A 16,541-nucleotide genomic window follows, 5' to 3' on the forward strand; every position below is an offset into this window, starting at 1 on the left:
GATTCCATGAGAATGTGGATTTCTGTTCTGCATTTTCTCCCTCTTGATCAGGATTCTTCTACAGAATCTTTGATCAAAATGTTCAGTAATAGTAGCTGGGCACCATCCAGTTCCTCTGGTCTGATGGCAAAGGAAGTGGTTGTTCTTGGAGGCATAGATGTTCTTTTATGCAAATTGTAAAATCTGTTTGTGGCTGCAAACCAGAGGGTAAGGACGAAGTCATTATTGCCACCATACCCAGGTTTACGGCTCAGTGAATGTTGAATGAATGAACGAATGAATGAATGAATCCTACACGGTATGACTATAATATACAGAGATTGCAAGCACTCCACCCAGAACTCGTCCTTCCAAACAAACATTGCTCCTGCCTTAGTCATCCCTCTGGGGGCTTTAGTCACTTATTCCAGCAAAGCTACAAATGCTGAAAGTCGTTTTGGAATTCCTCTTTGGGGACTTCCTTCAGAGCCAGGTTCCAAGCCATACAAATAAGCCCTGCTTGTTGTTTTACAATCTCAGACCTTTTCTCACCCAAAGAGATCCCAGCCAGCTTCATCTCCTACTTTATTCGTCAGACCTGGCTCCATTTAAGTCTGGGCTCTGTCCAGAAATCAAACCCACGTTCCAAGGATGAGGACCTTCCACCACTGAGGAGAGTCACGAGAAACCGCCGCCCATGCTGAAGGCTACTCGGAAAGCTGGCTCCCAAAATGTGAGGAGCAAAGGCAGCCTGCCTGGCAAAGACGCTGGCTTCCCCAGGGCCTCCTTTGAAGGACCGCACTTATTGGATATATATGATCTAGTATGTTTGTCTTCAAAAAATCACTCTTAACTCCATAGTCTTACTTGTAAGGAACCAACATTTACTGATCCCTCTGTAGGTGCTGCGTTTTTTATGAATATTATCTCATTTAATTGTCATAACCACGTGGTGGGGTGGGTCTAACTCTCCCCATTTTGCAGATGAGGAAATTGAAGCTCCGGAGAGGTGAAGTGACTGGCCTAGGTCACTGGGCAGCTGAGATTTAGACCCAGGTCTGTCTCCCTTCAAATCTGATGCGTTTTTCACTACAGAACCCTGCATTGCCTTTTTGTGGCCCTTCAGACCCTGTTTCTTGTGCTGTTTTACGATCCTGGAAGTAGAAAATCATGCAAGTTTCATGCAATGTGCCCCTCATGGAGGAGTCTCTTCTCTGCTGCCAGCCGGACATTCTGGGATCTTTTCTCTTCTGATGGGGTTAATTTTGTGTAGATCTTCCATACTCTCCCCTGGTCTCTGTCTGGGTCAGACATGTTGTCTTTGGGCATGAAACCAGGGATCAAAACTCGGGTCACATTGCCCTGGTCTGTAGGACAGGTAAAATTCATCTTGCAAAGTTGATTTTTTTTTCGGTTAGACACCAGAATTCTTTACCCTTGTATAGTTTATTCGAGAGTGTGAACCAGAGACCATTGTTGTTGTTAGTTGCCGTCAAGTTGGCTCTGACTCATGACGACCGTATGTATAACAGAATGAAACGCTGCTTGGTCCTGCTCCGTCTTCATGATCGTTGGTATGTTTGAGTGCACTGTTGTGGGTATTGTGTAGTACTTTCCAACCCTAGGGGACTCATCTTCCAGCACTATATCGGACAATATTCTCTTGTGATCCATAGGGTTTTCATTGGCTAATTTTCAGAAGTAGATTGTCAGGCCTTTCTTCCTAGTCTTTCTTAATCTGGAAGCTCCACTGAAACTTGTCCACCATGGGTGACCCTGCTGGATTTGAAATACCAGTGGCATAGCTTCCAGCATTATAGCAAGATTCAAGCCACTACAGTATGACAAACTGACAGATGGGTGGTAAACAGACCGTTAGTGATGAGTTTTAATTTTTATGAATTTCTGCTCTGGCTTGGTCCTCCACATTCAGTACATTTCAAAAACACTGAGGAAGCAAGATTCAAGCAACACTTACTGAGTGCTCACTCATGCTGGGCTTATTCATATTCTAGAACACAGGCCAGTAATCTATAGCCCTGTGGACCAAATCTGGACAGACATGTGTATTTACTAAAAAAAGTTTTATTGGAACACAGCCACCCCCTTTGTTTACATATTGTCTATGGCTGCTTTCATGCCACAGTGGCTGAGTTAAGTAGTTGTAACCATATGACTCTCAAAGCCAGAAATATTTACTCTCTGGCCCTTTACAGAAAAGATTTGAGACCTTAGTTCTAGAAGACATTCTTGTAGTTCTTTCTGACTGCCCAACCTCTGAATCCTCTTCTTACAGTTGAAGAGTCTTCCATTTAATGAGGTGGAGCTCACTGCCTGCTGTAAAAGCTGAAAACACAGATACTCATTTCCCAGCTTCCCTTGCAGCTAGGTCACAGACACATGACTCAACCCAGCCAATCAGATGCACCTTCCCAGTGTGAATGAGCACCTAACAGTGGGAGAAAGTAGGAACCACTACGTTCCATGCCTCTTCCATGCTGGTGAGGGTGGCAGGAGCAGCAGCAGCTAAATTGTGTTTTTAGAGATTATCAGTGGCCTCAGTTACAGTGGCATTGACAAATGTCCAGAATTATTAGTGTTGATTAGGCAAATTACTGTATCTGTGCCCGAAAACCAAAACAAACCCATTGCCGTCAAGTCGATTCCAACTCATGGTGACCCTACAGGACAGAGTAGAACTGCTCCATAGGGTTTCCAAGAAGTAGCTGGTGGATTCGAGCTGCCAACCTTTTGGTTAGCAGCAGAATGCCTAACCACGTGCCACCAGGGCTCCATCTGTGCCCAAAGAGGACAGCAATAGGGTCTTCACCCATCAGACCACTTCTGGGTTGTGAGTTGGGGTATTAACTCCCGGCTGCACAGACAGCAAGTCTAATTTGCCAGCTCGAAATTCTGCAAGTCTCCCCATATCCTTTGAGTACATTACTTTTCTCGTAAAATTAGCAGAGCTGGTGTCTGTTGTCTTTAGGAATGTGCTGGAGCCAGCTCATACCAGCTCATCTGATTCACATCTCTTCTCAAGTCCTTTTTCAATGATGTCATGTTGGTGGCTTAATATAGGCCATGATGGGAATATTTACACCATGGGAATTGGCAAATACTACAAATCAGAGCTTTTTGTTTTCAGAGCAGATTTATTAGCACATCACTGGTTGTTTGCAACTAAAAGCTCTGACTTATGGCATAGGCTATCTCATTTCATCCTTGTATCCAGCTGATAAGAAAGATTTTATAATCATCTCCCTAAAGATGAGGAAACTAAGAGAGATGAAGTCACTGCTTCAAGGTCATACATCTATGAGGTGACGAATCAGGGATCTGAACCTCTGATTTTACATCCTCTAAATAAAAGAACGGAGACAGTGGTGGTTCAGGGGAAGAATTCTCCCCTTCCATACAAGAGACCCAGGTTTGATTCCTGGCCAATCCAGTTCATGCACCGCCACCACCCATCTGTCATAGAGGCTTACGTGCTGTACAGGTTTCAGCGGAGCTTCTAGACTAAGATGGACTAGGAAGAAAGGCCTGGTGACCTACTTCTGATTTTGAAAACCCTGTGGATCACACATTCACAGTGGTCTGATCCACAACTGATCATGGGGATGGAGCAGGACCAGGCAGCATCTCTTTCTTTCCATTGTGCATGGGATTCCCATGAATCAGGGGCTGACTCAACAGAAACTAACAACAACAATAAATCTAAAATAAAGCTAATGACAATTGTAAAAAAAAATTTTATAGTGAAGATTTAAAGACAGAACTTTTAAGCGTTACCATAAACGCATGACTATCGAGTCAATTCTGACTCGTAGCGACCCTATAGGACAGAGTAGAACTGCCCCTTAGGGTTTCCAGGAAGCAGCTGGTGGATTCAAACTGCTGACCTTTTGGTTAGCAGCTGAGCTCTTAACCACTGCCCCACCAGGGCTCCAAGGTTTACTGTAGCCCACCAAAAAACAAACAAAAACAAAACCACGGAAGCCTCCAGAATAGCAAAGGGAGCCTGTCTGTCCTAAGCTCATCAAAATCATCTAGTGTCTCTTGCAGAAGAGGGGCCCTCCAGGCAGAAAATTTACAGGTCAGAGCTTAGAGGCACAGGCATTTAGATATGACTGGAAGCATAGTCAGCTTTACAGTTAAAACTCTCTTGACGCTTTCAATGAAGAAAGAGACAGCTTTCCACACCTGGAGCAGAATAGATTGCAGGTGCAATTAACAGGCTTGAGAGAGGCAGACAGGTTCACCTTGATGCTTCGAGAGCCCAAGACTTGGGCGGTGGATGCTGACATATTTGCCATTAGCAGGATACCTTGAAAGCCCCTGCGTCTCATCTGGAGGGAGAGATTTATAATGCCTGCAAAGTTGTTGGAGCTTCAGCCAGGCACTGACACGTTCTGCGGAGCGGGGCTTCTTGTTTGCAGACACACCTCACTCTTGCCTGCTCGGCCTGGGAGGCTGGACTGTGGGGGCAATGGAAGGAATCCTGTGGACACTCTTCTGCTGGAATCCCACTGCCGTGTCCCCTTCCCTCCCCTGGATACCATGCTTTCCTCTTGCAGGGTCTCCGATTTCCTGGCCAACGCCCAGAAGAGAGGCGGGTGCACCACGGAATCTGGCAATGGAGGCAGACAGCAGGCTGGGTGTGCACCCATGTTTGTGCTTCAGTGCCCGCGTGCTCCCAGGAGTGCAGGGGACACTGGTGTGTGCCTGCGGTGGAGACACCCAGGAATCAGAGTCTGAGAAGCCAGCTGCAGCATTTTAAGGGGCAGTGGTGGTTCAGTGGAGACCTGGGTTCACTTCCAAATCAAAGCACCGCATACACAGCCACCACCCGTCAGTGGAGGCTTGCAGGCTTCTATGATGCTGAACATGTTTCAATGGAGCTTCCAGACTAAGACAGATGAAGAAGAAAGGCCTGGCAATCTACTTCTGAAAATCAGACAGTGAAAACCCTATGAATCACAACATTCTGGTCCACAACCATTCACGGGGATGGCGCAAGATCAGGCAGCATTTTGTTCCATCGTCCGGGGGTCACCATGAATCGGGGGCCAACTCAACAGCAGGTAAAAACAACAACAATGTGTTCTACGTACATTAGTTCAAATCCTTACAACAGCCCTGTCAGGCGTGAATTATGCCCCCAATTTTCTGATGAAGAAACAGAGACCTAGAAAGGTTAAGAAGCGTACCCAAAGTCCACGACCCGTAAGTGGCAGACTTGGGATTTGAAGCCAAAACTCCGTGAATCCAATGCTTGGATATTGCACTGAGCCGAACAGTGTTCCTCAAAAATTCACACCCACCTGGAACCTCAGAATGTGACCTCATTTGGAAATAGGGCCTTTGCAGATGTAGTTATTTAGTAAGGTGAGGTCATACTGGAGTAGGGTGGGCCCTGCTCCAATGATTGGTGCCCTTATAAGAAGAGGGAAATCTGGACACAGACCACATGCATGCAGAGAAGAAGGCCATGTGAAGAAGGAGGCAGAGATTGGAGTGATGCTGTCATAAGCCAGGAAACACCGAAGATTGCCAGCGACCACCAGAAACTAGAAGAAGCAAAGAACGGATTCTTCCCTAGACACTTCGAAGGGAGCGTGGCCCTTCTGACACCTTGATTTCAGGCTTCTAGCCTCCAGAACTGGGAGCAAATAAATTTCTGTTGGTTAAGCCACCCAGTCTGTGGTACTTGGTTATGGCACCCCTGGGAAACTAATGCAGAAACTTTGGCAAGATGGGCTTTCCTTGCCAGGGACTTGGGTCTAGAGGTGGTAGGGGGAGGTGACTTGCACACTCCCTGTCCCCTGTTATCTTAACTTCGTCTGTTCTCTTCTCCTGTCCGCAAGCACTGTGATCTGTGAAGTTGAGGAACCAGGCTACTTCCCGGCCTTTGCTATGGTGACCGAGAGAAACTGAGGAGAAACTTCACTTGACCCAAAGACCAAGGCCAAAATGTCCAGTCTCCTCACCTCCACTTTCTTTTCCTCAGGAATCTGTCCCCAGCCAGCCCTAAGGGCCTGCGAGTTGGAAGCAGAAAAACATGATCCCTTTCTGTCAGGAAATGACATTCTGAGGGTTGCTCAGCTGGTAGCCACAGGTCCCCAGCCACACTCGTATTCACTCGATGCTGGGCAGGCCATTTTTACCTCAGAGAGGCAAGAGGACGTTATGTGCTCATTAAGCTCCTGAGAAACTGGCTACACTTCAGTATTTCAAAATGCGGTTCTCTTTCCAGGGACACCCTCCCGACTGACAGCTTGGGAAAGTTTTTCATTTCTTGTTTTCTGTTTCTGGGATTGGAAAGCCCACAAATGTCACCCTGAGTCTTCAGGGACCGCCACAGCAGTTCCCTCGAGACTCTGCCGTTGGGTCCACCCTCCCAGGAGGCCTATCTGCCAGGGAAGCAACTGAGAGGAGTGCCTCACCCCTTTGCTCGTTGCACTAGAGAGTATCTCTCAGGAGAGGAAGATTACACACAGCAGGATGAGTTTACATTACAGTCATTTATTTGCATGCCTCTCTCCTGATTGGAGCTCTGGTGGCGCAGTGGTTAAGAGCTCGGCTGCTAACCAAAAGGTTGGCAGTTCAAATCCACCAGCCGCTCCTTGGAAACCCTATGGGGCAGTTCTACTCCGTCCTTTACGGTCTCTGTAAGTTGGAATCAACTCGACAGCAACGGGTTTGCTTTTGGTTCTCCTGATTAGACGTTGGCACCGCTTCATTCCCCTCTGAATTCTCTAGACTCGGCACTCAGTCAGCTCTGTGTAAATATCTGTGGACTGAACAACCCCTGACTCGCTCTAGAAAGTCATTTTGATCATCTCCAACTGGTACATTCATTGATGGAATTGAGTAAATGAATAGAACCACCATTTTGGATCTCGCACTGTGTGGCCTACAGTGTGACGTGCATCATCCCACCACCAGTTGCCATCGAGTCAACTCTGACTCATGGCAGCCCGATGTGTCAGAACAGAGCGGTGCTCCAGAGTGAAATCCATGGCTGATCTTTCGAAAGTAGATCTCCAGGACTTTCTTTCAAGGCACCTCTGGGTGGACTCAAACTGCCAACCTTGTGGTTGGCAGCAGAGCACATTAACCGTTTGCACCACCCAAGGACTCCATGTCATGCCAAGAGAATATATTACTGTGGTCATTTTTACAGTTGAGGAAACTGAGGCTCAGGAAGGTGTGGCATCATTCACTCAGACCCACACAGCTAAGATGTAGCAGGGGGGATTCAATCCAGGTCTGTGAGGTTTTACGGTTCCCTCCAAGCCCAGGCCCTTTTCAGGGCACTCATTCCCTCCAAACCAAGGATTTATTTGGGAACTGTGAACACCTAGCCTGAGTGCAGATCTTCCAGAGGCTAAATGGAAAAATGATCCATCTTCCTACTTGTATGGAATATCTAGACTGGGCAAATGCGTAGAGACAAAGTCTCTTAGTGGTTGACAGGGGTGAGTGGGAGGGGAAAAAGCTATTGCTGAGGGGGCATTGAGTTCCTGTTGCTGTTGTTAGCTGCTGTTGAGTCAGTCCTAACTCATGGCGACCCCACACACAATGGAATGGAACACCACCCAGTCTTGCGCCATCCCCATGATTGGTTTCCTATCAGACCGTTGTGACCCATAGAATTTTCATCAGCTGATTTTCAGAAGAAGGTCACCAGGCCTTGTTCCTAGTCCATTTTAGCCTGGAAGCTCCACTGAAATCTGTTCAGCATCATAGCAACCCGAAAACCTCCATGGACAAATGGGTGGTGGCTGCGCGTGAGGTGAATTGGTTGGGAATGGAACCCTGGTCTCCGTATGGAAGGCAAGAATTCCGCCACTGAACCACCACCGCCCTCTGAGTTTTTGTTAAGGGTGATGAAAAAATTTGGAATCAGACAGTAGTGATAGTCGCGCAGCATGGTGAATGTAATTAATGTTATTGAATCATACATGTAAAAATGGTTGAAATGGCAAATGTTTGTTATATACATTTTTTACTACAATTTTTTTTTAAAGTCTCATTTTGAAGTCAGATATTCTTGATATTGGGTTTCTCAGAACGTTTACAGCCCGTATCACCTGAGGTTCCCTAGAAAGCCAAGGGACAATGACCACTGGGAAATCTGGTCATTGTTTTTATAGAGTTGATCTTGTCCATCAGCAACACTAACTTGGAGGTCTGGCAGACGGAGTGAGTTTTCTCAGCCCCCTCAGATCCTTGAGCTTTGGGATTTTCAGGATGTGCTTTGCAGGGAGATGGCCCTCTCGGGGGTAATCATGATGATGATAAATATCATAACTCTAAAGGGTACCTTTGGAAGGCACTCAAAATACACAGTGAGCTCAACAATGGACTGAAGCATACCAACGATTGTGAAAATGGCGCAGGACTGGACAGTGTTTTGTTCTGTTGTCCGTGGGGTCGCCATGAGTTGGAGCCAACTGGATGGCAGCTAACAACACAGTTACCACTTCTTGAGTCTGCGCGATGCACAAGTTTTCCACGTCTCGTTCAGTCCTCAGACAATGACCTTAAGAGGCAGAGCACTATTATTATTTTTTTTTAATTTTTATTGTGCTTTAGGTGAAAGTTTATAGTGCAGATTAGTTTCTCATTCAAAATTTATACACAAATTGCTTTGTGACATTGGTTGCAATCCCTGCATTGTGTCAGCGTTCTCCCCCTTTCCCTTTCCACTCTGGGTTCCCTGAGTAGGGCACTATTATTCCTATTTCACAGACAAGTAAACTGAGGCTACTCTCACAGGACTCAAACTCCATCTGATCAACCCTAAAGCTGCCTTTTTGCGGTGATACTCTGCTGCCTCCAGACACAGCTGGCCACTCAAGGATCTTCCGGAATGTTCTAACTTTAGCATGCTTTTCACTCTTCGGCCTTCAGGTTTCTGCCCTCAAGACATCAACAAGAGACTCAATTTACTTCTGTCCAGAAACCAGCAGGACCTCCTTGTGCTGTGGCCCCCAGGTAAGCGGGACCCAGTGTGGGGCTGAGGCTTCCATGACCCCTGGGGTCACCCAGGCGGGGAGGCCCCAGCCTCCCTTTGACCTGTCAGCGGAATTCCTTCAAGTCACCCCAGTTTTCCTGTATCTAAAAAGAGGCTAATCACAGCTAAGCAGTTTGAAGTCCTGGCCTGAAAAGCATCATTATTACTTGCTTGAGGGTCTAGGCATCTCGGGGCCTCAAGAAAAGAAAAAAAAAAAAAAGAAACCCACATGGATTTCTAATGCAAATTCAGTTTGAAGAGGATCACTGGGCTCTCTGGAGTTCCCAGTCACCCACAGAGGAGGGCACACCCCAGGGGAGACTGTTGCCTTGGGCAAAGAATTTCCTCTCATCAAGACAAAACCCAGATACGGTCATTTCCCCCCTTTCAGTCCCCACCCGGCTGCCCGCCCCTAGCATCTAGCTGGAATGTGGAGCCAGGACTCAAGTCAAGTAGAATTCCCATATCTGCTTCTCTCTCCTCCTCCCCCACTCCTTCTACACGCACATACCACACACACACGCTCACCACACACATACCACACACACACACACACTCACCACATACCACATATACACCCACACCCACACCACACACACATTACACACACCACATACACAGTCACACACACACCACGCCAAACACACACCACACATACACACACACATCACATACACACCCCTACAGACATACCACATCACACCCCCCCACCCGCACTCCACACACACACCACAGCACGTACACACAACACATATACACACACAGAATATAACACATACACACACACCACACAAACACACTACATACACTACATACACATATACACACCACACATACTATATACACCACATAAACCCCACATGCCACACATACATACACCACACACCCCCATGCACTCCACACACACACCACACACACATACGTACACAACACATACACACATCACACCCCCCCACACTCCGCACACAAACACATTCCACATACACACAGCACATATACACACTTACAACACGACACATACACACACCACACAGACACACTACATATACCACATACACACCCACACACCACACCCACACACCCCACACCCCACACACACACACACACACACACCCACTACACACACACACTCCACACATACAACACACACAGACACATACTCCACATACACACACCAGACACATACACCAATCACCACACATACACAAACACACACCCCTCGCCCCCCTCCCCCCCCCCGCCCCCCACACACAGCCCGTCTCTGTTAATACTTATTTCTCTCTGGGATTCTTTTTCCTATAGTTTTCTTTGTGCCTTTGCCTGCTAATCAGGCCCCCTCTCCTGACACTGGGATCCTCAGCCAAGATGTCGAAACACCTTGTGGGCTAGGAATCTCGGAGGTACCGCGCAAATGCTCCTTGATTTGATGGAAATTTGCTTCTGGTGAGTTGACTATCAACTCTGCCCTGCCCCTACCCTGCAGAAAAACAAAGGGGAGGAAGCCAGTTATTGAAGGCCTTCTCCGTTCCAGGCTCTGAGCTAAGCTTGTCCATCCTCCCAGCCACGCTGAGAGAAAAATATTATTTCTCCCATTTGTCAGATGAGGAAACCAGGGCACAGAGCAGCTCTGTGACTCATCTCAGATTAAATCATTCAAAACAACATTGATTGAGCACCTACTATGTGCCAGACACTGTTCTGGCAACGAACGGAGAAAAAACCCTCGTGGGGCTTGCGTTCACAAGGCTGGTGAGGAAGGGAGCCAGGAGTCCACCCTTGGTTTTTCTGATTCCAGAATTCATGATTTCTCTATGTCCCCACAAGGCTGTATTTTGACTTTCATGGGTCCTAGTTTTGCGTGTTGCTGTGATACTGGAAGCTATGCCACCAATATTTCAAATACCAGCACGATCACCTATAGTGGACAGGTTTCTATGGAGCTTCCAGACCAAGACAAACTGGGAAGAAAGGCCTTGGCGATCTACTTCTGAAAATTAGCCAATGCAAACCCTATGAATCACAGCAGACTACTGTCTGATATAGTGCTGGAAGATGAACCCCCTAGGTTGGAAGGCAGTCAGAATACACAGCGGCTGCAACAAGATGGCGCTGGACCAGGCAACATTCTGTTCTGTTGTACATGGGGTCACTGTGAGTCGGAGATGACTCATCGGCAGCTGTCAACAAATTTGCCTTCGTGGGCCCCTTCCTACGTTAAAAAAATTATATATATCACACACAACTGCACCGGTATAAGGACAACTCAAATCCAGGCTGATTTACAAATTAAAACATTTTCTTTGACCCTAAAAGTTTATTTTTTTCTTCTGATTATGCCTGCTATGCCTAATGGGTCAGTTGGCCATGTGTCCCTAAACTCCAGGGTGGGGTTACCACTCCTTAAAAAGTGAACCATGGACTATTCATGATAGCCAAAATGTGGAAACAACCCAGATGTCCAGCTGATGAATGTGGGAGTCTCTGGGCAGAGCTACCAGTTAGATGCTCCACTAGTAACCAAAAGGTTGGCAGTTCGAATCAACCCAGAGGTGCCTTGGAAGAGAGACCTGGCAGCCATGAGTCGGAATTGACTCAGTGGCAACTGGCTTGGTTCTTGGTTTAGTGTATCCATACAAGGGAATTTTATTCAGTCATAAAGAAGAATGAAGTTCTGATAGATGCCACCACGTGGAAGAACCTCAAAAACACTGTGCTCAGTGAAAAAGGCTAGTCTCAAAAGGCCAGACAGTATAAGATCCCATTTATATGAAATATCCAAAATAGGTAAATCCATAGTGGCAGAAAGCAGATAGGCGGTGGCTAGGGCCTGGGGGTGTAGGGGTGGGAGGAGAGAATGGGGAGCAACTCTTATGCGTACAGGGTTTCCTTTTGGGGTGATGAAAAAGTTCTGGAACTAGATAGTGGTGATGTTTGCACAACACTGTGTATGTGCTAAATGCCACTGAGTTGCTCACTTTAGAATGGCTAGTTTTATGCTCCATCAAATTTTACCTAATTTAAAAACAAAACAGTGAGCCATGGGACTTTCCCTTCCAACTCACCCTGGAGACCCTGGGTTGAAATCCCTAGATGTTCTGCCTATGTTTCCATTCCCACTTCCCCCTTCTGGGGCCCTCTTCCCTCCCTGCTACCATGTCATATTCCTTCTCCTGCCCTTTTCCTGGCATAATAGGAAGCACTTGGCTCAAGAGCCCCAGCTCTGGCCCCATCTGGCTGTGAGGCCATAGGCCAATATTGCACACTGGTGACCCCAGTGCCGAATCTGGCCTGCTTACATATTTTCCTTGGCCCATACAGTGTTCTTAAGAATTTCCAATTAGTTGCCAACATTTCAAAACTAAGAGATTTTATATTAGCGCGTGCGCGCGCACACACACACACACACACACACACACACACTCACACAGATTTCCAGTTTCTCTCTACAGTTCAGAGGCATTGAACACACTGGACTACATTCCTGTATGACTTGAGTAACTGGGCTATTGATGACCAGTTAGAGAGGCCCCCTCCCTCTAGTTTGCTCAGTCCTCGCATCTCCTTGTAGCCATTTACAGCATCTGTTTCTCCTGTCTGGCCTCCTTGGTATTTGCCTTTGGCAAATGACTGGACCTCTCCAGGCTTCATCAGCAAACTCGGAGGTGGATTAGAAGATCTCTAAGGATCTTTTTAAGGAACACTGGTGGTACAATGGTTAAGTGCCTGGCTGCTAACTGAAAGGTTGGCAGTTCGAACCCACCTAGTGACGTTGTGGGAGAAAGACCTGGTGATCTGCTTCCATAAAAATTACAGCCAAGAAAACACTATAGGGTAGTTCTACTTTGTCACATGGAGTCACTATGAGTCGCAGTTGACTCAATGGCGTCCAACAACAATAACAACAAGGGTCTTTTCAGTGGACACTTACTAAAGGGCTGTGGGGTTGAGTGCACACTCTCGATGTGTGGCATATTATCATCTCTCCATGCAAGACCCCATCCTGTTTTATTTTATATTACTATTCCTTCTTCTTGAGATGGTGTCTAAATTCAGGTGGGATATACTCAAGGTTATACTGTGGCCAATAGACTGGAAGAGATTCATATCTGAGCCCATTCCAAAGAAAGGTGATCCAACAGAATGGAGAAATTATCAAACAATATCATTAATATCACACTCAAGTAAAATTTTGCTGAAGATCATTCAGAAGCAGCTACAGCAGTACATCAAGGAACTGCCAGGGAGGAACATGCCTGGCATTTCTCAAGCTGAAACAACTGAAGAAAAAATTCAAGCCTCGAGTTACAATAGTGAAGGATTCTATGGGCAAAATAATGAACGATGCTGGAAGCATCAAAAGAAGATGGAAGGAATACACAGTTACTGTACCAAAAAGAATTGATTGATGTTCAGTAATTCAGGAAGTAGCATATGATCAGGAACTGATGGTATTGAAGGAAGAAGTCCAAGATGCACTGAAGACATTGGCGAAGAGCAAGGCTCCAGGAATTGACGGAATACCAATTGAGATGTTTCAACAAATGGATGCAGCACAGCAGGAAGTGCTCACTCATCTATGCCAAGAAATTTGGAAGACAGCTACCTGGCCAACTGACTGGAAAAGATCCATATTTATGCCTATTTCAAAGAAAGGTGATCCAGCTGAATGTGGAAATTATTGAACAATATCATTAATATCACACACAAGTACAATTTGCTGAAGATCATTCAAAAGCAGTTGCAGCAGTACATTGACAGGGAACTGCCAGAAATTCAAGCTGGATTCAGAAGGGGACTTGGAATGAGGGATATCATTGCTGATGGCAGATGAATCTCAGCTGAAAGCAGAAAATACCAGAAAGATGTTTACCTGTGTTTTATGGACTGCAAAGGCATTCAACTGTGTGGATCATAACAAATTATGGATAACATTATGAAGATTGAGAATTCCAAAACACTTAATTGTGCTCACGTGGAACCCATACATAGACCAAGAAGCAGTCATTCAAACAGAATAAGGAGTTACTACGTGGTTTAAAATCAGGGAAGATGTGCGTCAGAGTTGTATCCTTTCATCATACTTATTCAGTCTGTATGGTGTGCAAATAATATGAGAAGCTGGACTATATGAAGAACAGAGCATCAGAATTGGAGGAAGACTCATTAACAACCTGTGATATGCAGATGACACAACCTTGCTTGGTGAAAGCAAAGGGGACTAGGAGCACTTACTGCTGAAGATCAAACACCACAGCCTTCAGTATGGATTACACCTCAACATAAAGACAACAAAAATCCTCACGACTGGACCAATAAGCAACATCATAATAAATGGAGAAAAGATTGATGTTTTCAAGGATTTCATTTTACTTGGATCCATAATCGATGCCCATGGAAGCAGCAGTCAAGAAATCAAATGATGTATTATTACATTGGGCAAATCTGCTGCAAAGGACTTCTTTAAAGTGTTGAAAAGCAAAGATGTCACTTTGGGGACTAAGGTGCGCCCGACCCCAGCCGTAGTGTTTTCAATCGCCTCATATGCATGCGAAAGCTGGACAATGAAAAAGAAAGACTGAGGAAGAATTGATGCATTTGAATTATGGTGTTGGTGAAGAATATTGAATATACCATGGACTACCAGAAGAACAAACAAATCTGTCTTGGAAGAAGTACAGCCAAAATACTCCTTAGAAGCGAGGATGATGAGACTTCGTCTTATGTACTTTGGACATGTTATTAGGGGTGACCAGTCCCTGGAGAAGGACATCACGCTTCTAAGGTAGAGGGTCAGCGAAAAAGAAGAAGACCTTCAACAAGATGGATTAATACAGTGACTGTAACAATGGGCTCAAATATAGCAATTGTGAGGATGGTGAAGGACCTGGCGGTGTTTCGTTCTATTGTACACAGGCTTGCTATGAGTTGGAACCGGCTTGACAGCACCTAACAACGACAACAAATTCCTCCTTCACCCTTTGTCTTCACTCTCCTCCCCAGCCACCACTCCAGCCTCAGCACTCATTTATTTAGCATATGCCCTTCCAGTCTACCTTCAATATGTTTATTTATCTGTAAGTGAACATCTATACTGTTTGGCATACATTCAATTTACACAAATGTTATTGAGTAATAAATCTCATTCTGTCGCCTTTTTCACTTAACACCATTCTCTTGAGAAGAATTCTTCTGAAATCATCATGGTTCCTCTTTCTTGGGCTACCAGATTTAGCAAACAAAAAAACAAAAGGCATCCAGTTAAACTTAAATTTCAGAGAAACAATAAATAAAATTGTTTTAGTATAAATATGTACCATGCAATGTTTGGGATATACTCATACTGACAAATTGCTTGTTATTTCTCTGAAATTCAGATTTAACTGGGTGTCTTGCATATTCCATAGCAACCATCTCTTCTATAGACGAGGAAGCAGAGGCTCAGAAGGGTGAGTCACTTGCCCCAGTAAGTGGCAGATCTATGTCCATAGAACGTAACACTGCCCAGTCCTGAGCCATCCTCACAGTCATTGCTGTATTTGAGCCCATTGTTGCAGCCACTGTGTCAATCCATCTCTCTGAGAGTCTTGCTTTTTTTTTTTTCGCCTAACTCCAGAATCCACTTCCTTAACTTTGCAGCCATGGAGGCTTCTGTGAGAATCAAAGAAGGTGAGTCACATGAAGTTTCCAGAAAAGTGTAAACCCTACCCAAATGTGAGGGACTGGTGCTTGTTTATGCATCCGTCTTGCTCTCCAGACTCTTCTGCTTATGCCTGTCTGTATCCACGGCAACCAGCACAGTGCCTAACACACAGTAGGTGCTCATGCAGGATTCTATTCAAGAGAAGTGAACGATCTGTGTCTGTCCATCCCTGGCATTTAGCATAACACCTGGTGCATAATGTGTGCTCAATAATATATTAGATGAACGGGTGATCGTTCTTACAAGCACAGTCATCCTGAGAAATACTAGCAACACTTCCCTCTCTGACCATGTGTCCAGGCCCAGCGAACCACAGGAAGCCCACAGTAGCCACCCTTAGAAGCCCATAAATCACCGCGCACCTTGATGACTGTGACACCGCCAACATCTGTCTCCCTTACCTGAAAACATTCTCTGAAACTCACTCAAAATCATGACTGAAAGCAACATGTTCCAGATTTCCATACTATTAGAAAGAGGTGGAGCTGGCAATAAATGATTCAAGACGTGTCAATCAAACAACAATACAAACGATGCATTTATTTATTTTCTCCTCTCCTACTTGGCTTGCTTTGTGCCAGCTTTCTCCTTCTGGGGGGTTTCTCGTGCCCTCCTTTTCTCTTTGAAGTGCATTAGTTAATATTTTATTCATTATAGAATTTAACAAAGCCTGATTTGTAAGAGAATCCAGGTTGGTGTCTATAATAAAGTAGTTAGCAGAATGGTAGTGAGAGTGTGCCTGGGTAGGATTCAGGTTGGCTCCAGAAAATTCTGGCTGTTCTTCTAAGTTCATGTACTCATTGGGGAAAGCACTGGGGACACGACAGTGAATAGGAC

This window comes from Trichechus manatus, unplaced genomic scaffold (genome assembly GCF_000243295.1).
Source record: "Trichechus manatus latirostris isolate Lorelei unplaced genomic scaffold, TriManLat1.0 scaffold00061, whole genome shotgun sequence".
Lineage (NCBI taxonomy): Eukaryota > Metazoa > Chordata > Mammalia > Sirenia > Trichechidae > Trichechus > Trichechus manatus.